This window comes from Pseudorca crassidens, chromosome 10 (genome assembly GCF_039906515.1).
Source record: "Pseudorca crassidens isolate mPseCra1 chromosome 10, mPseCra1.hap1, whole genome shotgun sequence".
Lineage (NCBI taxonomy): Eukaryota > Metazoa > Chordata > Mammalia > Artiodactyla > Delphinidae > Pseudorca > Pseudorca crassidens.
In genome coordinates this window covers 62,403,773-62,426,431 of record NC_090305.1, presented here as the reverse complement: position 1 = coordinate 62,426,431, position 22,659 = coordinate 62,403,773, and the positions used below count along the sequence as shown (strand labels likewise).

The window sequence follows — 22,659 nt, the reverse complement described above, 5'->3', positions numbered from 1 at the left end:
AGAGTATTACACCTTTAGATAAAAAGTTGCAGGACTTCCCTGGTGGCACAGTGGTTAAGAACCCGCCTGCCAGTGCAGGGGGCAGGGGACACGGGTTCGAGCCCTGGTCTGGGAAGATCCCACATGCACGGAGCAACTAAGCCTGTGTGCCACAACTACTGAGCCTGCGAGCCGCAGCTACTGAGCCCACGTGCCACAACTACTGAAGCCCATGCGCCTAGAGCCCGTGCTCTGCAACAAGAGAAGCCACCACAATGAGAAGCCCGTGCACCACAACAAAGAGTAGCCCCCACTCGCCTCAACTAGAGAAAGACTGCATGCAGCAATGAAGACCCAATGCAACCATGAATGAATGAATGGATGAATGAATGAATGAATAAATAAATGTTGCAGAACAGGGAATAACCTTTGTTTTGATGGAGGTTTATAGGAACATTGTGACCTGACTGTGACCTGACTTACGCGGACAGCTGCAAGAACAAAGGGTCCCACACTAAGAAGTTTCCAACAACTAACCATGCCCCTCCCTCACTTTTTCTATAAAAGGGCTTTGCTGAAAGGCTTCAGGGAGTTCGGGGTTCTTAATGCGTGAGCCACCCATCTCCTTGCATGCAATAAACCTTTCTCTGCTCTAGACTCTGACTTTTCAGTATTGTTTGGTCTCACTGTGTGTCGGGCACACGGACTTGCACTTGGTAACACTCCCATACTGTTTTCTGTAGTGGTTGCACCATTTAGGAGGTAGATATTATTAATGCACAAAGGAAATCCCATTGCAATTACCAGCTAGACACACTACCCCACTAACTTCTGACATTTATGGAGCCTCAACAGATAGAATTAGCCAGGCAGTCCCAGAATTCTCTTGGGATGGGGACATTCCCATTAACTCTTAGCATCCTTGTTCACCAGCACTTCCAAAGAGCTGGCCTGGGAGCTGGAAATTTAGGGAGATAGTAGGTCGTTGGTGGCGCTCTCACCAACAGGAGAGAGAGAAGGAGTAAAAGGAGTAAATAGCAACTGACCTCATGTTGCAATGTGAGATTCTTATTTCAAAATAAAGATTTCAGTCATTTCCTGTTCATCTTTTTATTATTTATCATGTAGCAATGGAGTTTGCAGAAATGAGATGATGTCATATGAGGACCAGGCTTGAAGAGAAATGGAGAAATGATTCCTGGCTTGGTATATGATTTTAATACCAGGTTGGCTTGGAGCAGGTGTTATCAAAGGAGAGCCATGGCTGTAGGTGGAAAGTGGGAGTGTGGGGGGCTACTGAGGATCTCCTGCTACTCAGACTGAGAGAGCACTTGGAGACCTGAGTGGGCTAGAGCTGTCTGAGACTGCATAAAACTGGGTGGTGGTTGGATTTAAAAAGCAGGTTGATGTTCACTATAGCAGGAAAGAACCCTTGAATGGGGCAGTGTGGAAGACTGGAAACGTGGCTTGGGATAAAGGCTTTACTTGGAAGGTGAATTGACAAGCATCTGTCTAGAATGAAGGCAGATGTAGAGAAGACATTTGAAAGACTCTCAAGGCTTATGGCAGAGAGAATGAGACTCTATATTGAAGGTTCTAACACAATGCTTTGTGTGTAGTAGGCCTTCAGCATATATTGGCTCCTCAAAAGATGTTGGGTAGTAAAAATCGAATGAGTCCAAATAAACACAGGGCAATTCTAGGTGAACATTTGTATAACGAGTAGAGGGATCTTTGCAATAAGGTGGCTAATGGCTTCTTCATTATAAAAAAAATTCTGGACACCCTGGTAGAAGTAGGGGTGCGGAGACCCAGAGTTCCTCTGCATGGCTATTTGTTATTTGATTTTCCCCTCAGTGAACTCATGAATCACCTTCTTGGAACTCCCTTTGGTTTCATGTCACACAGGTTTAAAAAACACTAGATTAAATGATCTCTAAAGCCAGTTCTAACTCTGAGTCAATGATTTGTATTATTAGCAAATTTCTTCATAAATTATCCTGTGTTTTATCTCTCCTTGGTTTGCTTTAGCACCTATGGTTTAGAGGTATAGATACCTGTATAGGTTTGGATGTCAGGGATTGTGTAATGGCCGTTCCACAGCCTTTTCTTGCAGAAGACTGTCCTTGGTCAGCAACTTCAGTGAGAACTATTCCCAGCAAGGCCTTGGTATGGATGTGAACCAATTGCTTTTTTCTCAGAGGTCTTTGAGGAGAACTATGGTATATGGCAAACATGGCCATGGTTACTCCCCTCCCCATATTTACAGTGTGACTTGGCAATTCCTTTCATCAGGATGTGGAGTTTATTTCCTTATGCTCTGAGTCTGAGATGGCTCTGTAATTTAATTTGACCAATGGAATGTGGTGGCAGTGACATGGTGCCTGTTTTGAGTATGATCAGCCATCATGTGACAACTCAGGTTAGAGAATGGAGATCATGTTGAATAGAGACAAGCCAGCTTAGCTGATGCCGTCCTTGGTCAGTTAGTTCCCAGCTGACCTGGCACCTGTCTGCAGAGGCATGAGTGAGTTGAGACCAGAAGAACCATCCATCTGAGCCCAGTTCAGATGGTCACAACAAAGCATCATGAGCTAAATAAATTGTTGTCATTTTAAGTCACTACATTTTGGATGATTCGTTAACATAGCAAAAGTTAACAGATAAAACCCATAGAATGTACAAAGCCAAGAGTAAACCCTAATGTAAAATACGCACTTCGGGTGATTATGATTTGTGTTGTAGGTTCATCAGTTGTAACAAACTCATCACTTTGGTTTATGCATGTGTGGGGGCAGGGAGTATATGGGATATCACTGTACCTTCCTCTCAGTTTTGCTGTAAATCTATAACCGCTCTAAAAGAAAAAGTCTTTTTTTTTTTTTAAGTTAACAGATATAAAGAGTTGATCAAGAAAGTGACCAACAGAATCTCCAGAATCTTAGTGCAGTTGCCTTGGAGGCTCAGTATCACCCTTTACGGCAGAGAATGCTTTGTGCTCTGTAAACTATTTCATTTTCTTCCTGGCCATATAGGAATACTAAATCTCCAAGCCTACTTCCAAATGTCATGTGAGCAGAAGTAATGAGTGTCATTTCTGAGCTGGAGTGATTGAATGTTCAGTATACATTACTCAGACTCTTTCTTTACTTCATTTGCCAGCTGGATGAAACCAGAGTGACATCAGAGACCACGATGGTGGAGCTTCGAGATGGAATCAGGCTGCTTTGAACAGGGTACCTCATCTGTATCCATCTTTGAGGTAAGTTATTTATGGTATTTGAAGCTACTGAGATTTGGAATTGTTTGTTACAGCAGCTGGCATTGATTACCCTGACTAATACCTAGTTAGAGACAAGGCACAATTAATGCCTTATGGCTCTGAGGGAGTTTATTTCCAAGAGATTCAATTTATTTATTATTTATTGTAAATACATTTAAAAATTAGATAATTCACATGCTTCAAAATTAAAAAGATATAATAAGATTTGGAACGAAAAAAAATCTCCTCATCTATCCTCTAGCCATTGAATCTTTTCTTTCAAGGCAATGTTAGATATTTCCTTTGTTTCCTTCAGAGATATTTTGTGCATGTGCAAATAAGTGAATATATGTATTCCAAATGTATAATACATATATATATACACATATATATATGTATTTTGCAAATGGTAGCCTATTTTACATACTGTTGTTTCCTTACTTAAACAAAAATTAACACTAATGGAGAACTTTCCTTATAGTACATAAACAGCTTCTTTTTCCCCCCAACTGTGTACTATTACATTGATGGACATATTATAATTAATTTAACCACCTCCAAGTTGGTTACCATTTAGCTTGTTTGCAGGCTAAATGCTGCAATGACCCCATCCTTATATATATGCCATTGCTCACAAAAATGTGAGTTTACGTTAAAGAAAAATGACCAGAATTGGAATCATTTGTATTATTGAAGGTTTCCAAATTTCCTTTATAGAAATTTTACACTTTATGCTTCTATCAGCAGTATATGAAAGTGCCTATTTTTCTACACCCTCTCCAACACAATATGATAATCAGTGTTTTGGTCTTTCATGAGCTGATAACTCCTCTATTAGGAGCACACTGTGAATCTTTCCATATGTTTGAGTTGTTGGTTTTCTTTTGGTGAACTGTCTTTGTCATTTGCCCATTTTTATATGCTATTGGGTTGTTGGTCTTTTTCCGTTGCTTTGAGTTGTTGAAATAGATGAGGTTCATGTTGAGAGGTAGAGGGAATCTGCCCTCAACTGAGCACATAACTCAGAGAGCTCAGCCAGGAAAGTAACCATTGCCAATACATCTGGTCATGAGGAGAACAAAGGAAACTCTCTCTTTGTTCAAGGTCACATCCATAGGACCTACCATGAGTCCTGGCACACAAGAAGCGCTTAATAAATATTTACTGAATTTCTTACTAGCAAATGAATGATTGCCAAATGCTGGAGCTTGGAGCTTTGGGTTTTCTTTTCTTTTCTTTTTCTTTTTTTTTTTGCGATGCTGAATTCCTTCCAGGACTTGGTTTCTGCCTCTGCAAATGGTTCCACAGCAGAGTCTTGGGTGTTGGTAGTGTAGGCATTAAGTATTCTTCTGCTACCTCAGCTGAAGGAGAATGCCAAAGGATGCTTAAGGAAGGCCCAAAGATCCTCCACACAGTCCCAGGGCTCTGGGATTCCATGTAGAGCTAAATGGTGACATGTATGGTGTCTGAGATGTCTCTCAATTCCCACTTAGTCCTTCATGTTACTGGAGCAGAATGGAGTGAAACGGGAGGTACAGGCAAACTTTATCCCCTGAGCCTGTTCTCCTATGAACTCCAGTGCCTTTTTTCTCTTCCCCAACATCAAAACCACTTCTAGGAAAGGTTTTGCTATTGGTAACCTTGGTTTGGGTTTCTCCAGCTGACTCTGAGACAAGGATTCCTGTATAAGCTATTCATTTGGAAAGTGAAATGGGCAGAAGGGAAAGTGAGTCAAAGAAGGAGAGGAAGCCAATGTAGAATGCATGGCACTCTAGCTACTGCTTTGGGCAACTGGCTTTTAACCCCATGGGAGAGGCTTGGGAAGCCACAGTAGACCCATGTCTCAGAGCTGTCCCACCCAAGGGGTGAGAAAGCAGAGGTGTTTATACCCTAACTCCAGCCAGTCATCGCTTTTGACCTGCTGTGGAGTTTGCAAAGTAGCGGCAAAACAGGGGCAAGGGAAGGCCCTCTGGCAAAGAGATGCCAGCGTTGACAGCAGAGAGACAGGCCAGTGGGTACTCCAGGTGGTTGGGGTGAGGGGTGTGGGCAGGGCACTGAAATCTTCTGCTCCAGCCATTTCTCCTGTAGCCTTGTGTCCAATCTGACCCACCCCATTCCTCCAACCCGTTTTCCTCCCAACAGCCAGAGTGACCTTTCTAAAATGAAAATCTGATCCATTCACTTTCCTATACTTAAGATGAAGCACCAACCCTTTAGCAAGGCTCACAGGGTCCTGGGTGATCCAGCTCCCTAGGCTAGTGGCTCACACCTGCCCCCTAGCCCTGCAGGTTTCAAACTGGATGCATCTGTGGCCCCCATTCTCCCCTTGCCCACCTGCCCGGCAGTGCTCCCTGCTGCACTGGCCTGTCTGGCACTCACCTCGTCAACTTGTGATTGTCTGCCCACCTTGTCTGGTCTCTGGGCTGCTCCAGCTGCTGTGAGCACCTCCAGGGCCAGGTAGGCCCATGTGGCTTCTGTATGCACAGCCCCAGGTGCCTGGTGTGCTACAGGCCCTCAAGTGCTACTGTAGAATGGATACGTGAATTTAATTGATGGAAAGAAAAACATCAGAGCAGGTAAGAGAAGATTTTGAGGGAAAGGGAACAAATAGGTGTTTGCTAAGCACCTACTGTTACCAAACCAAAGTTGGGTTCTCTTGCCTGCATGCAGTAAAGCCCATCTACTGACAGCGGGTTGTGGTGAAGGAAAGTGCAGTGTTTACTGCAGGGCACCGAGCAAGGAGTCCAGGTAGCTAGTGTCCCAAAGACCCAAACTCCCTGAAGGCTTTCAGGGAAAGGTTTTTAAAGACAGGGTGAGGGAGGGAGGTTGCAGTGTGTGTGATCAGATCGTGGATGTTCTCCTGATTGGTTAGTGGTGAGGTAATCAGGAGTCAACATCATCAACCTCTGTTTCCAACCAGTCTGGGGTCTATGTGCTTGTGGTCAGCATACAGTTAACTTCTTCCACCTGATGGGGGTTTCAGTATCTGCAAAACAGCTCAAAGGACATGGCTCAGAATATTACCTATAGTCCTTGAGGAGGAACTAAAGGTCCCTGACTTTGTTTAATGCCTAAACTATTATTATTTTGTCTTGCTTGACTGTTTTCCTTTCTTTCTGCATGTTCTCACTTCTGATTAAATTTACTCTTTGGAACTCAGGGAAGGCCTAGGAGGCTAAAGTTTTTCTACAGACAAGAGGTGGAGGACATAGGGAGGGGGTCTATACCTGGAAGGTCCCAAAGGGAACAAATAGGTATCTGCTAAGCACCTACAAGGAACAGGGAGCTTTGCTATCATTACTTTGTTTAATCCTCATGACGATCCTGTTAGTATTCCTGCTAGAAAAGCAAGAAAACTTAGGCAAAGAGGAGTTAAATGACTCTTCCAGAGTCATACAGATGGTGAGTCCTGTAACCAGCTGCAAATGTTAATGTCATTGATGGGAAAGCCCATGCACTTTTTTGAGACACCACTTTGCTTGTAATTATCCACTCTTTTTGTACACTGTAAGGTCAGTCCTATAGATGGGAATCTTTACTCCTCTCGGTCAGGATGCCTATCCCCTCTCTGGGGCACTAAGGCCACACTGGGATAAGGGCAGCGGAGGCACAAGGGAACCTCGGCCTGCCCCTCCTCCTCCTCACCTCGCCGTCTTCCCTGGAGTTGCTGGCAATGCTTGGAGCCTCTCATAGTTCTGAACATCAGCATTTCTGTTATCACACGTTATCAGCGGCAGGTGTCCCTGGGACAGAGTGCTTATTGGAATCTTCCAGAAACCTCTTATCAAGTATCCCACACCAGAGAGGTCCCGGGCCTCCGGAAACAAGGCCCTTCCCATCAGCCTGAGATGGAATTAACCTCCCATAGGACCCTGTGCAGCCTTGATGAACCAATCACAATTGGTTCCACTTTGAGTTTCCATGGACTTTATTTTGTTTTTCCTCCAGCTCTTGCGGCTGTTGCATTAGGCACCAGCTCCGCAAGTTGCTTAGAAACTGCTTTGTGTCAGCGGGCTCGTCCAGGTTCCCATGTGCAGGCAGAGTGATGAGCACCACTGTTTTTTTTTTTTTAAATACAGACATATAATTAAGAAAAATGTTCTGATGTCTGCGAAGTCTGGCTGGCAATGAACAGCCAGTGAGAAAGGCCTCAAGGTGGAACAGCTGGGGATTTCAATGAGAAAATGAAAAAATACCTCCATTCAGTCCTCTCTCTGTAAACTTAGTGTCAGTGCCAATTTTAGGTGACTCACTTTTTTATTTTTTTTTTTCCTCAACTCTTTTCTTCTCTGGCTCTGCCCAGTCCTTCAGAACTAAAGATGTTACTTAAGGGGTAGATACTTCAACTCCATGTGTTACTATTCTGAACACGACAAAAGAAAAGAAAAGAATATGCAGATGGCAGTGGACATCTGTTACGCTTGTCAGCCAGCCTCCCTGTACCCTTCTTCTGCTAACAGCACTTTGATTTTGCTTTGGGATGCCACTGCTCCCCTACTCAAGGCCACAAGGTTTGTGAGAGTGACTCCACCCAGCTGCAGGGAGCAGACACAAGACTCAGGCCAGGCCTGGGGGGCTGGTTCAGGGCTGGCACATGACCCTGGAAGCATCCATCCTGGGACTCGGTTGAAACTCTGGGCAAGGTGGTATTTTCTTTCTGCTGGAGTCACAAGCCTGGGAGGGTAGATACCTGTTCTGCTGGTGGTCTTCGCTGTTACCACATGGGGAAGACCCACTGAGAGTGCCGCCAAAATAGAGGATGAAGTTAAGAGATGGAGACCACGTTGTTGGGGCCATTGGATCTGGCCTTTTCAGTGAAGTGAGTCCACAGGTTTCTTCTCTCCTCCTTTGTTTTTGCTTTAGCCAGTTTGGATTGGGCTTTTATCATTGGCAGCCGAAATAATCCTGGAAAGTAATTGTGCCCGTCCCTTACTCCTTCCGCCAAAGATCTGCTTCCTGCCTTCCAAGTAGAAGCAGGACAGAGGACTTTGCCTTGTGGGGGTCCCATTAAGGTCTTGATACCTATTGGCGCAGGTATTTCTCCTCCACAGCGACAGTGGGTGAAGGGGAGTTGGGGCGTGTGCTCAACAGCCCAGAGCAGGGGAAAGAAGTCTTGGAACTCTCTTGGAAGTCAGTAGAAATGTGTATTACAGTGCTGGGATGTGGGCTGAAGAGAAACACCAGACATGGGCTCTTGACTCCAGGAACTTTGGTTTTGAGAAAGCGCGATGGATGCATGTGTAGGTGAAGCTACAGGCACAGGGTAAACCCTGCAGGGAGACGTAGACAGTCAGGGTTGCAGGAGTTCACGAAGGGCAGAGTGGCTGGTGGAGAGGCAGGTTTCTTAAAGCTGTTGGGTCGGGGGGTGAGAGTGGTCAGTAGAGGGGAAGGCAGAGGGACAGGGTCAGCAAAACTCTGGCAAACTCCATTTCTGGGTCAGAGGATCCTCCTGTGGTCCTCCAGTTCCCCTCCTTTTCACACTCCTTCCCTTTCTCTGTCCCCCAGAACTCTCACAGAGCAGGGGAGAGGTGGGAGGGTGTGGCCATGGGGAATCATCCTGTCCACTCCTCCACCCCTGGGAGTCCAGCACAGGATGAGTGGGCTTTGAACTACATCAGGGCGGAAGTAGGTTAGACCGAAGGAAGAACCGAGCAGGAATCCTAGAATGGCCCGCATCGGTTGCCAAGGCAACATGCTGACTCTTTCCCTGGAGGAATTTTAAAATAGGTCACACGTTCCTTTTTATGGGAGGTTGGGAGTCCTGCCAGGAATGATGATGGGACGCTGCAAAGGACTCAGCATGAGAGGTCAAATTCTGTCAAATTACAGAGTTCATTTATAGAAATCTGTACAAAAGGACAACTCTCTGTTAACGGCAGGGCTGCTCTCATGGGCGACCCGTTTGCACAGCCTGGGAAGGAGATGTGGCGGTCCAAGGGGCCTGTGTGGTTATGGTTTCTTGACATGCCCCCTCTAGGGGTTTAAGCACCTAGGTGTCACCTGGGCGGATCCACCCTTCCTTCACAGCACATGTGGGTGCCTCTTCATGTCTTGCCTTCCAGTACTGGAGTGGAGTCCCCTCAAGCATCCCTCCTTACTGCCTCCCTAGAGCTTTGGATCCAGGTTGGACTCCCTGATCTGCCTCTTACTACCCAGGAGATGCAGTCAGTCTACTAAACCTTTTGGAGCCTTGATTCTTAATCTGTAAAAATTAGGGAGCAGGTCACCCACCACGGATGCACTGGGCAGAGGAGGAGATGAAACAGTGCCAGGAAATGGCCCAGCCCTGTATCTCTCACAGAGCAGACATGTAGACAGTATCAGCTTCTTTTTAAAGTTGTGTTTTCTTCTCTTTTAGAGGGAATTACTGAGTTTAGGGCGTCGCACCTCTTGAGAATCTGGTCCCAGCTTGGGTGTCCCTTAGGCGAGATGCCTTCCCTGAAGCTGTACCTCATGCAAAGCTCACCTCATGCTCTCTCCTGGCCTCCTTTATTCTCCTTTCTAACTTGTACTTACTTGTTTATGGTCATTTGATGAACATCTGCCCCACAGTAAGAATCTGAAGGCAGGGACCTTGTCTGCTATATTCTCTACTGTATTCCTAGTGCCTGGCATGTGGCAAAGGTTCAGTAAATGTTTGTTGAATGAACAAATGAGTGATCACAAACCCCGCTTGGTAGTTGCATATGTCTTTGCTTAATAAGACACAGGGGAAATGAAGACATCACTCTCTAATAAATGTGGTTTCTCTGGGAGGAAGAGTCTTTGCAAACATGAGCCCATGTGATGTATAGAAATAATTAAATGGGCCCTTGGTGGTGAAAACTTGAGTAACTCCTAGAGTTGCATGGTCTGGTTAAATTTTACTTTTGTTTGCTCTGGTTTAATGCAGCAGCGTTTGCAATCTGCATCTGTTGCTTCCACCTGGTGAATTCCATGGACTAGATCACATCTATGTCACTTTAGGTTCTTGGCAGAGGTATTTCAGCTAAAAATCCATCCCTAATTGTTGCCCCTCAGATACCTGTCAGTGTGTTCTGTCTTCCTTCCTACAGGCTGTGGGTAGGGTTGTCCCCTGTGCCATTTTGCTTCTGCTTCCTTGGGGCCGGGCACAGTAATAGCTGCCTCACAGCCTCAGTGCATGTGTGTGTGCGCACACAATTGTAGGCATATGTGAAGGCACTGGGCAGACAGGGCTAGGAGGGGGATCTCCTGGGGAGCAAAGAAACCACTCCAGTGGAAATGAGGGCTGGAACCGGAGTCAGGTGGATCAAGAAGAATACACAGAATAGGTCACTGAAGGGTCCTCTTGCCATGAAGTAGGTGATAAACTAAACAGAAAAAGTCAGAGGGGAGCAAGGAAACATTGGTGAGAGAATCAGAGATGGGGGATGGGAAAGACAGTGACTGATTTCTATCCTGCAATACATGGAGGCTCAGGGTAAGTGGGGTCTCTAACTAGTTCCTGTGGCTCTCTTCATCATTTCAACTGGAGATAAGCTTTTTCATCTCTACAAACCACAGACCACATCAAAGTCTCCTCTATATTGTCAGGACTGACACAGGGGTGCCTGGGAAAGGTTTGTTGGGTGAATGACACCTAGTAACCCTCCCAGAATTCCTTCAGTGATGGAGAAAGAGATGGCATTGGAGATGGGTAACTGTCCACTCCCCCCTTCCATAGGAGATATTGAGCTGGAAAGAGGTTGCCCAGGTAAAGAGTATTTCCTAACTTGCCTTGTACGTGAGTGTAGTCATGTGACTTGTTCTCACCAATAGAATGTGAGAAGTGATGTTTGTTGCTACTGGACCATGTGCGCCCTCTCCACACTTGTTCCCCTTCTGCCAATTGGATATATGTGATACCAAGGCCTGAGGGAATGAGGCCGGTGGAAAAGTTCCTACCGTCTGAATGACCATGAGGAGGGGAGCAACCTGCAGACTGGAGTGCCCTTCTGGGTACATGAGCAAGACAAACTTTCACCCTGTCAGAATATTACATGTGTAGATCTCTTTATCACAGCAGCTTGGTCTACCCTGAATAATACAGAATACTCCCAGTCTGAGCCAGTGGAGTGGCAGGGAAGAGAAGGTGGTCCCCAAATCTGTGTACATATATTGTGGCACACACTTGTTCATGATCAGACTCTGCAGCTGAATCTCCAAAATCATCCAGATAATCTTTAGCTGGGTTCAAGACGGTCATCCTTTTTGAATAGGTAATCCAGTCGCATGGTCCAAAAAGCAGAATGTTATGAAAAGATATATAGTGGTCACTGTCAACCTTGCCCTATCTATCCTATATTCTATGCCTCCCCTAACACACCAGCGGGTCACCATTTTTATTAGTTTCTTGTGTATTCTTCTAGAGTTTATGTAAATGTAAATGTTATCTATGTTTACATAAATAAATATATTTAATAGGTAAGTGTAAGCATATATACACAGACGTGCCTCATTTTATATTCTTTGTTTAACAATAAATCTTAGACACCTTTCCATATCAGTACATAGCAGTACACGGCTTCTTCATTTTTTATTCACAGTTATGCAGTATTCCATTAAAGGGCTTTACCATAATTAATTTAACCTGTACCTTCTTGAGGGATGCTTGAGTTGTTTCCACTCTTGTTGTTGCAGACAGTGCAGCAAAGAATAATCTTTTCATGAGTGCAGGAATATCAGGACACATTTCTAAAAGTAGGGTTATTTGATCAAGAGGTAAATGTATTTATTGATACAGTTTTCATGGATATCTGCTCCTGCCCTTTGAATCTGGTTTCAGGAGGGTCCAGGGCACATTCAGACTAGTGCTTGGTATTTCATTTCTCTAGAGGCTGCTGCCACCAGTCAAAGCATTCAGTTGAACAGAGAGCACGTGACCAGAGCTCAGTCTCGGTTGCAGTATCTTAGAACATTGCAAAGTAGGAGCTATGGTCTTTCCAGATTCCTAGAGTCTCTGCCAGCCAGAGGTGGTGTATCTGTGCTCTGTTCTCCTGTAACACGGTGCCCATGAGATCTGAGTTGTCGTTCCCCATGGCAGTAGAGGCTCTCTGACTGCCGTGGGTTGGTGGTGACACTCAAGGGAAGTTATGATTATGACAGAGCTGCAGAAACTGTGTGGTTCAGAACTGGGGCTCTGAATCAGACCATTTGGGTTTGGATTTTTAGCTTCATCTTTTCTTAACTTTGTGACCTTGGGCAGGTGTTTAACCCCCTGGAAAGACCTTAGTTTTCTCAGTTATAAAGTGAAAGGTAATGACAGAGTTGTGAAGATTATAGAAGATCATGTAGGTAAAATGTTTAGCACAGTGAATGGCACAAAGTACTTAAGTAAAAGTGATAAATGATTTGTACGAGTCAGCAAGCATTATTTGTTCTTTTTTTCTTTTTTTTTCTTGACCACGCCGCGTGGCATGCGGCATCTTAGTTCTCTGACCAGGGATCGAACCCATGCCCCTTGCAGCGGAAGCGCAGAGTCTTAACCATTAGACTGCCAGGGAATTCCATATTTGTTCTTCTAATTGGCATTACCCCTGGCCTTGTAGCTCTCTTCATGCAAACTGTGGTTAAATGACGTTTATAGTATACCTGAAAGTTCCCTGTTTTTGTCACATTTACTCCTCTGATCAACTCTTCTTAATGACAGACTGATCTGGGACAGTACTGCTATATTGCAAGTGAAGGCTTTTGGTTCGAGAGTCATCAGCTCAGACATGAAATAAACTCATAACCCCAAAGAATGATGAATTCATAAACGCGCCCTCCCTCTTTTAAGCTGTTTTTCAATTTGGGCAAACCAAGTGACATTTATGCTGTGTCAGTGCAGTGCAGAGGAAAATTGAGAGCCAAACAGTTTCTAGCACACCTGCTGCTTTCGACAGATGGGCTTTATGGATTGGTGTCCACAGTGGGTGATCTGGCTGCCGTTACATTCTGAGGCCACGTCATTTTCACAGAGTAGCTATAATGATTTAATTGAAGATCATCTTTTTTTCCCCAATGAATATTTTTTAAACCATTAAAAGATTGAAGTATAGTTAATTTACAATGTTTTGTTAGTTTCAGGTGTACAGCAGGGTGATTCAGTTATACATATACATGTGTGTGTGTGTATCTACACACACACACACACACATATTCTTTTTCAGATTCTTTTCCATTATAGGTTATTACAAGATATTGAATATAGTTCCCTGTGCTATACAGTAGGTCCTTGTTGTTTATCTGTTTTATATATAGTAGTGTGTATCTGTTAATCCCAAACGCCTAATTTATCCCCCCCCCGACACCTGCCGCCATTATCCCCTTTGGTAACTGTAAGTTTATTTTCTATGTCTGTGAGTCTCTTTCTGTTTTGGAAATAATTTCATTTGTATCATTTTTTTTTAGATTCCACATGTAAGTGATAATCGTATGATATTTGTCTTTCTCTGACTTACTTCACTTAGTATGATAATCTCTAGGTCCATCCATGTTGCTGCAAATGGCATTATTTCATTCTTTTTTATGGCTGAGTAATATTCCATTGTATATATACACCACATCTTCTTTATCCATTCATCTGTTGATGGACATTTAGGTTGCTTCCATGTCTTGGTTATTGTAAGTAGTGCTGCTATGAACATTGGGCTGCGTGTAGAAGATCATCTTTTTTATCCTGAGGATTTAACGGTGTGCTTGAAGGATAGTGGGTGCTCGGTAAACATTTATTGAATGAATAAATGAATAAATGAATGAGTAAGCCAATGGAGAAAGACCTTTGGTGACTAAGAAATAGAATACAAGAGTAAATTCATGCTTTTGGAGAGTTTCAGTTTTCATTGTACAGTTGGCTCTACATCATGGGTCATTATTTCCTCTGGCCAAGAGTTTTATTCAATAACCGGTATGGAGTGAGTGCTTACTGTATGAAGACCTAGTGCTAGGGGCTGGTGGGCCTACAGGGGTCATCAGTTCTCTGTGTCACTTATTAAATTTTAAATTAGAGAATGTTTTTGCCTGGCAGGAATTGAGATGTCCCCAGTTGTTTGACTCTGTAATGACTTTGCATAAGAATACTTATGGACTTTAGAAAATGCATCTTTGAATATTTTCTGCCTGTTGTGATTCAGATATGAAATCGTCACCAAATAGAAATGAGCATGAAACACAGAAATTCCAACCAATAACCCAGGCCTGAATCTGACCTCAAGCGTCCCACTGCTATGAGACATCCCATGTCATGGGTGAGGAGGGGACGGGGGGGAGTCTGTGAACAAGCCTGGTGCTCCAAGGACTCCCCCAGTTCCAGTGGCATCTGCCCTGACCCTAAGCCCTAGCCCTACTTCCTGCTGTTACGTTGTCAACAGCTAAATGCAGCCCAGCTCAGTCCTTTTGAAGGCAGTGACCCACTCACCTTTGCAGAGAAGACATGAGTATGTTCTCAGCTTCCAACTGCTTTCTGCCCTTGGCCACCCAGCAGGACGTGGTAAATTGGATCTGAGCACATGTGTTGTAGTGTAAACTTCTGCAGCCATGGCCTGAAGTGAGCACCCTGCCTTCATTGTCCAAAACTGTGATGTTTTCTGTTTAAATGCTACTCGTAAGGATAAAACCTTGTTTATTTTGATTATGTATGTGTATATTCTTATTGTCCTTAGGCCAGGAAACATGTAAAACCAAATTTTTTGATTGGTAAAAATCCTGATTTAGGGTAAAGATGATTGATTAAAGACCACCCCACTCCATTGCCTTGAGCAGTGGCCACTTTTTCATAACAGTAGGGAAAGGAACAGGTGGAAGGATGTGGAGAATTCTCCCAACACCCACATGCAGGTGTCTCCACAGTACAGGGAAGTGAGCAGCTGTCTCTCACTGAGAATTGCCTGAGCCAGCCACCGTGCTGTGTAGTTTATCTATATAAACCTAGTTCTTACAACAGCCTTTTTATAGATGAAGAGACCAAGACTCAGAGACACCGACTCATCACAGGCCACCCAGTGGTGAGCAATGAGGGGTTGTCGATTCCTTCATGGGGTCTATCATCCAAAGCAGATACAGCAGACTGTGGGCCATATGTGGCTTTGCTTGGTGTACAGTGTTTAAAAACAATCCAACTTAATTTTCTTCATTTAAAAGCCAGGAGAGGGGCTTCCCTGGTGGCGCAGTGGTTGAGAGTCCACCTGCCGATGCAGGGGACATGGGTTCATGCCCCGGTCCAGGAAGATCCCACATGCCGCGGAGCGGCTGGGCCCGTGAGCCATGGCCGCTGAGCCTGTGCGTCCGGAGCCTGTGCTCCGCAATGGGAGAGGCCACAACAGTGAGAGGCCCGCATAATGCAAAAAAAAAAGCCAGGAGAGCAGAGGGCAGACAGCATAAGCAAGAAGAACTACAATCCTGCAGCCTGAGAAACAAAACCCACATTCACAGTAAGATAGACAAGATGAAAAGGCAGAGGGCTATGTACCAGATGAAGGAACAAGATAAAACCCCAGAAAAACAACTAAATGAAGTGGAGATAGGCAACCTTCCAGAAAAAGAATTCATAATAATGATAGTGAAGATGATCCAGGACCTTGGAAAAAGAATGGAGGCAAAGATTGAGAAGATGCCAGAAATGTTTAACAAAGACCTAGAAGAATTAAAGAACAAACAAACAGAGATGAACAATACAATAACTGAAATGAAAACTACACTAGAAGGAATCAATAGCAGAATAACTGAGGCAGAGAAATGGATAAGTGACCTGGAGGACAGAATGGTGGAATGCACTGCTGAGGAAAAGAATAAAGAAAAAAGAATGAAAAGAAATGAAGACAGCCTAAGAGACCTCTGGGACAACATTAAATGCAACAACATTTGCGTTATAGGGGTCCCAGAAGGAGAAGAGAGAGAGAGGACCAGAGAAAATATTTGAAGAGATTATAGTCAAAAACTTCCCTAACATGGGAAAGGAATAGCCACCCAAGTCTAGGAAGTGCAGCGAGTCCCTTACAGGATAAACCCAAGGAGAAACACGGCAAGACACATAGTAATCAAATTGGCAAAAATTAAAGACAAAGAAAAATTATTGAAAGCAGCAAGGGAAAAATGACAAATACCATACAAGGGTACTCCCATAAGGTTAACAGCTGATTCCTCAGCAGAAACTCTACAAGCCAGAAGGGAGTGGCATGATATACTTCAAGTGATGAAAGGGAAGAACCTACAACCAAGATTACTCTACCTGGCAAGGATCTCATTCAGATTCGATGGAGAAATCAAAAGCTTTACAGACAGGCAAAAGCTATGAGAATTCAGCACCACCAAACCAGCTCTACAACAAATGCTAAAGGAACTTCTTTAAGTGGGAAACACAAGAGAAGAAAAGGACCTACAAAAACAAACACCAAACAATTAAGAAAATGGTCATAGGAACGTACATATCGATAATTACCTCAAACCTGAATGGATTAAATGCTCCAATCAAAAGACACAGGCTTGCTGAATGGATACAAAAACAAGACCCATATATATTCTGTCTACAAGAGACCCACTTCAGACCTAGGGACACATACAGAATGAAAGTGAGGGGATGGATAAAGATATTCCATGCAAATGGAAATCAAAAGAAAGCTGGAGTAACAATACTCATATCAGACAAAATAGACTTTAAAATAAATAATGTTACATGAGACAAGGAAGGACACTACATAATGATCAAGGGATCAATCCAAGAAGAAGATATAACAATTATAAATATATAAGCACCCAACATAGGAGCACCTCAATACATAAGGCAACTGCTAACAGCTGTAAAAGAGGAAATCGACAGTAAGACAGTAATAATGGGGGACTTTAACACCTCACTTACACCAATGGACAGATCATCCAAAGTGAAAATAAATAAGGAAACAGAAGCTTTAAATGACACAATAGACCAGATAGATTTAATTGATATTTATAGGACATTCCATCCAGAAACAGCAGATTACACTTTCTTCTCAAGTGCACACAGAACATTCTCCAGGATAGATCACGTCTTGGGTCACAAATCAAGCGTCAGTAAATTTAAGAACATTGAAATCATATCAAGCATCTTTTCTGACCACAATGCTATGAGATCAGAAATGAATTACAGGGAAAAGAACATGTAAAAAACACAAACACATGGAGGCTAAAGAATACATTACTGGATAACCAAGAGATCACTGAAGAAATCAAAGAGGAACTCAAAAAATACCGAGAGATAAATGAGAATGAAAACACGACAATCCAAAACCTATGGGGTGCAGCAAAAGCAGTTCTAAGAGGGAAGTTTATAGCTATACAAGCCTACCTCAAGAAACGAGAAAAATCTCAAATAAACAATCTAACCTTACACCTAAAGGAACTAGAGTAAGAAGAACAAACAAAACCCAAAGTTAGCAGAAGGAAAGAAATCATAAAGATAAGAGCAGAAATAAATGAAATAGAAACAAAGAAAACAATAACAAAGGTCAGTAAAACTAAAAGCTGGTTCTTTGAGAAGATAAACAAAATTGATAAACCACTAGCCAGACTCATCAAGAAAAAGACGGAGAGGACTCAAATCAATAAAATTAGAAATGAAAAAGGAGAAGTTACATCGGACACTGCAGAAATACAAAGCATCCTAAGAGACTACTACAAGCAACTCTGTGCCAACAAAATGGACAACCTGGAAGAAATGGACAAATTCTTAGAAAGGTATAACTTCCAAGACTGAACCAGGAAGAAATAGAAAATATGAACAGACCAATCACAAGTGATGAAATTGAAACTGTGATTAAAAATGTTCCAACAAACAAAAGTTCAGGACCAGATGGCTTCACAGGCGAATTCTATTAAACATGTAGAGAAGAGCTGACACCCATCCTTCTCAAAATCTTCCAAAAAACTGTAGAGGAAGGAACACTCGCAAACTCATTCTGTGAGGCCACCATCACCCTGATACCAAAACCAGACAAAGATACTACAAAAAAAGAAAATTACAGACCAACATCACTGATGAACACAGATGCAAAAATCCTCGACAAAATACTAGCAAACAGAATCCAACAACACATTAAAAGGATCATACACCATAATCAAGTAGGATTTATCCCAGAGATGCAAGGATTCTTCAATATATGCAAATCAATCAATGTGATACACCATATTAACAAATTGAAGAATAAAAACCATATGATCATCTCAATAGATGGAGAAAAAGGTTTTGACAAAATTCAACACCGATTTATGATAAAAACTCTCCAGAAAGTGGGCAAAGAGGGAACCTACCTCAATATAATAAAGGCCATATACGACAAACCCACAGCAAACATCATTCTCAATGGTGAAAAACTGAAAGCATTTCCTCTAAGATCAGGAATAAGACAAGGATGTCCACTGTCACCATTATTATTCAACATAGTTTTGGAAGTCCTAGCCACCGCAATCAGAGAAGAAAAAGAAATAAAAGGAATACAAATTGGAGAAGAAGAAGTAAAAGTGTCACTGTTTGCAGATGCCATGATACTATACATAGAGAATCGTAAAGATGCTGTCAGAAAACTACTAGAGGTAATCAATGAATTTGGTAAAGTTGTAGGATACAAAATTAATGCACAGAAATCTCTTGCATTCCTATACACTAATGATGAAAAATCTGAAAAAGAAATTAAGGAAACACTCTCATTTACCATAGCAACAAAAAGAATAAAATACCTAGGAATAAACCTACCTAAGGAGACAAAAGACCTGTATGCAGAAAACTATAAGACACTGAAGAAAAAAATTAAAGATGATACCAACTGATGGAGAGATATACCATGTTCTTGGATTGGAAGAATCAATATTGTGAAAATGACTATACTACCCAAAGCAATGTAGAGATTCAATGCAATCCCAATCGAATTACCAAGGGCATTTTTTATGGAACTAGAACAAAAAATCTTAAAATTTGTATGGAGACACATACAAATAGCCAAAGCAGTCTTGAAGGAAAAAAAACGGAACTGGCAGAATCAGACTCCCAGACTTCAGACTATATACTACAAAGCTACAGTAATCAAGACAATATGGGACTGGCAGAAAAACAGAAACATAGATCAATGGAACAAGATAGAAAGCCCAGAGATAAACCCACGCACCTATGGTCAACTAATCTCTGACAAAGGAGGCAAAAATATACAATGGAGAAAAGACAGTCTCTTCAATAAGTGGTGCTGGGAAAACTGGACAGCTACATGTAAAAGAATGAAATTAGAACACTCCCCAACACGATACACAACAATAAACTCAAAATGGATTAAAGACCTAAATGTAAGGCTGGACACTATAAAACTCTTAGAGGAAAACATAGGAAGAACACTCTTTGTCATAAATCACAGTAAGATCTTTTTTGATCCACCTCCTAGAGTAATGGAAATAAAAGCAAAAATAAACAAATGGAACCTAATGAAACTTAAAAGCTTTTGTACAGCAATGGAAACCATAAACAAGACAAAAAGACAACCCTCAGAATGGGAGAAAATATTTGCAAATGAATCAACAGACAAAGGACTAATCTCCAAAATATATAAACAGCTTATGCAGCTCAATATTAAAGAAACAAACAACCCAATCCAAAAATGGGCAGAAGACCTAAATAGACATTTCTCCAAAGAAGACATACAGATAGCCAAGAAGCTCATGAAAAGCTGGTCAACATCACTAATTATTAGAGAAATGCAAATCAAAGCTACAATGAGGTATCACCTCACACCAATTAGGATGGGCATTATCAGAAACTCTACAAACAACAAATGCTGGAGAGGGTGTGGAGAAAAGGGAACCCTCTTGCACTGTTCGTGGGAATGTAAATTGATACAGCCACTATGGAGAACAGTATGGAGGTTCCTTAAAAAACTAAAAATAGAATTACCATATGATCCAGCAATCCCACTACTGGGCATATACCCAGAGAAAACCATAATTCAAAAAGACACATGCACCCCAATGTTCATTGCAGCACTATTTACAATAGCCAGGTCATGGAAGCAACCTAAATGCCTATCGACAGACGAATGTATAAAGAAGATGTGGTACATATATACAATGGAATATTACTCAGCCATAAAAAGGAATGAAATTGAGTCATTTGTTGAGACGTGGATGGATCTAGAGACTGTCATACAGAGTGAAGTAAGTCAGAAAGAGAAAAACAAATATCGTAGATTAACGCATGTATGTGGAACCTAGAAAAATGGTGCAGATGAACTGGTTTGCAGGGCAGAAGTTAAGACACAGATGTAGAGAACAAATGCATGGACAGCAAGGGGGGAAAGCCACATCGGGGTGGGAATGGTGGTGTGTTGAATTGAGCAATTGGGGTTGACATGTATACACTGATGTGTTTAAAATTGATGACTAATAAGAACCTGCTGTATAAAAAAATTAAAAAAATAAAATAAAAGCCAGGAGATTTCACATAAAAAGCTAGGTTTTGGGCTTCTCTTGAAGAACATCTGGCCATGGTGGACTGCATACCTGTGTAGCAGAATTGGCTAAGTGGTGGCTGTTCTCCCATGTTGGGGGAACCTTCCCTAGATCACCGCAGGCCCCATCTGGCTCACTTTACTCATGTATGTCCTCTGCCTGGCCCCTCAGCCTTTAGAATTTGATACCCTTGTTCTAGGTTTCTCTGTGAGTAATGGTAAGGTATGTGGTAAGCATGGTGAAGGGGAAGGTAGGGGTGTGGGGGATGAAGGGTGATGAGGCAGGAGACATATTCTAGAATGTTCTGGAGCCAGCTCAACAATTCTAAGCTATGTTAAGCATTTTGAATTTGGATAGCTTGGGGTCAAATGAAGGGGCTGCCCTAGTTCATCTCTGAATTTCCATCTAGTTCTGAGCTTCTCTTTAGGTTTTGCCTCTCCTGTAAAACCATATACTTTCCTTGTTGTGAGTCGGTTTGTCATAATTCTCTAATTTCAAGTGCAAAAGAGAACAAAGTCAAGGACTTTATGAAGAAAGAAAGAATTTCACTTTCATCCAACTTATTCAGTGTCTTGGGGCCCTGTTGACTTACTGGGTCACATTAGAAAATGAATATCCTGCTTAGAATTTGCTGCTGTGATGGGAGTTTTAGATGCTCAGACCCTGGGATCCTTGTGCACATTTAGTGAAGAGATGCACCTTAGGATTCTGCCAGATGTGTTTCTCCTGCCACATGGTGGCAAGAACTTTGTACAGCACACTCTCTTTCCTCTTCCTTTCCCACAGACTCCTGATTCTGCCATCTTCTGCTTGCTATAAAAGAATCAGCCCTTCTTTTGAACCTTATACCGAGCCAAAAGAGTACAGTTGTGGAGCACTTTGCTGAAAAGGAGGCCTTCTATATTTATTAGATATTAGGAAGGCCACAGTAAAATTTTGATGTATGGTTGTATAGCACCTAATACAGTAGGGGCATATAGTGGTTGCTGAATTCATGAGCTTGCACATATTGGACATGTTTTTCAAATAAATGCCCTCAGTTATTTCAATGTGTGTTACTCTTAGATCAGTTCTCCACTTCTCCTACTCATCCTGAAATGTCTGCTTAATTTTTTGTCTTTTCCGCAGTCCAAGCATGGGTCTTCACCTTCATCCATATTGATCTTTTTCTTGTTAGATTTACCAGATTTCCAGTTATTTGGCTCCTGATTCTTTCACTTTATTCTTGCTGATCCCGTTACTTTCACGTTCTCCACAGTTTTCCTCAGGATATCACCTCTGCCCTCATCCAAGACATTGGTACAGTTCTTAACCAGGAGTGAAGTTAAGAATCTTGGCAGGAAATCATATGACCTGTGCTGCTACTTCCTTTTTTTATTTTGAATTTATTTTTTATTGGAGTATGATTGCTTTACAATGTGTTAGTTTCTGCGGTCCAATGAAGTGAAACAGCTCTATGTATACATACATTGCCTCACTCTTGGTCCTCCTTCCCCACCCCCATCCCACCCATCTAGGTTATCACAGAGCACCAAGCTGAGCTCCGTGTACAATACAGCAGGTTCCCACCAGCTATCTATTTTACACATGGTAGTGTACTTATGTTAAACCTAATCTCCCAATTCATCCCACCCTCCCCTTACCCCCTGTGTCCACACATCCGTTCTCTACATCTGTGTTTCTATTCCTGCCCTGCAAATAGGTTCATCTGTACCATTTTTCTAGATTCCACATATATACATTAATATACGATATTGTTTTTCTCTTTTTGACTTACTTCACTCTGTATGACAGACTGTAGGTCCATCCACCTCACTACAAATGACCCAATTCCATTCTTTTTATGGCTGAGTAATATTCCATTATGTATATGTACCACATCTTCTTTATTCATCTATCTGTTGATGGACATTTAGGTTGTTTCCATGTCCTTGCTATTGTAAATAGTGCTGCAGTGAACATTGGGGTACATGTGACCT

The 22,659-nt window shown here is 42.5% G+C and overlaps 1 long non-coding RNA gene across 1 annotated transcript in view; it reads left to right on the top strand.

Annotated features, from left to right (window-relative positions):
• The first annotated feature begins 2,005 nt into the window (after positions 1 to 2,005).
• Positions 2,006 to 22,659, top strand: part of LOC137232305 (uncharacterized) — a 106,571-nt gene continuing 85,917 nt past the window's right edge. Inside the window, exons 1-2 of the long non-coding RNA XR_010946958.1 lie at positions 2,006 to 2,148; positions 3,142 to 3,241. This is a non-coding gene — a long non-coding RNA (uncharacterized lncRNA). The remainder of the gene's footprint in view (positions 2,149 to 3,141; positions 3,242 to 22,659) is intronic.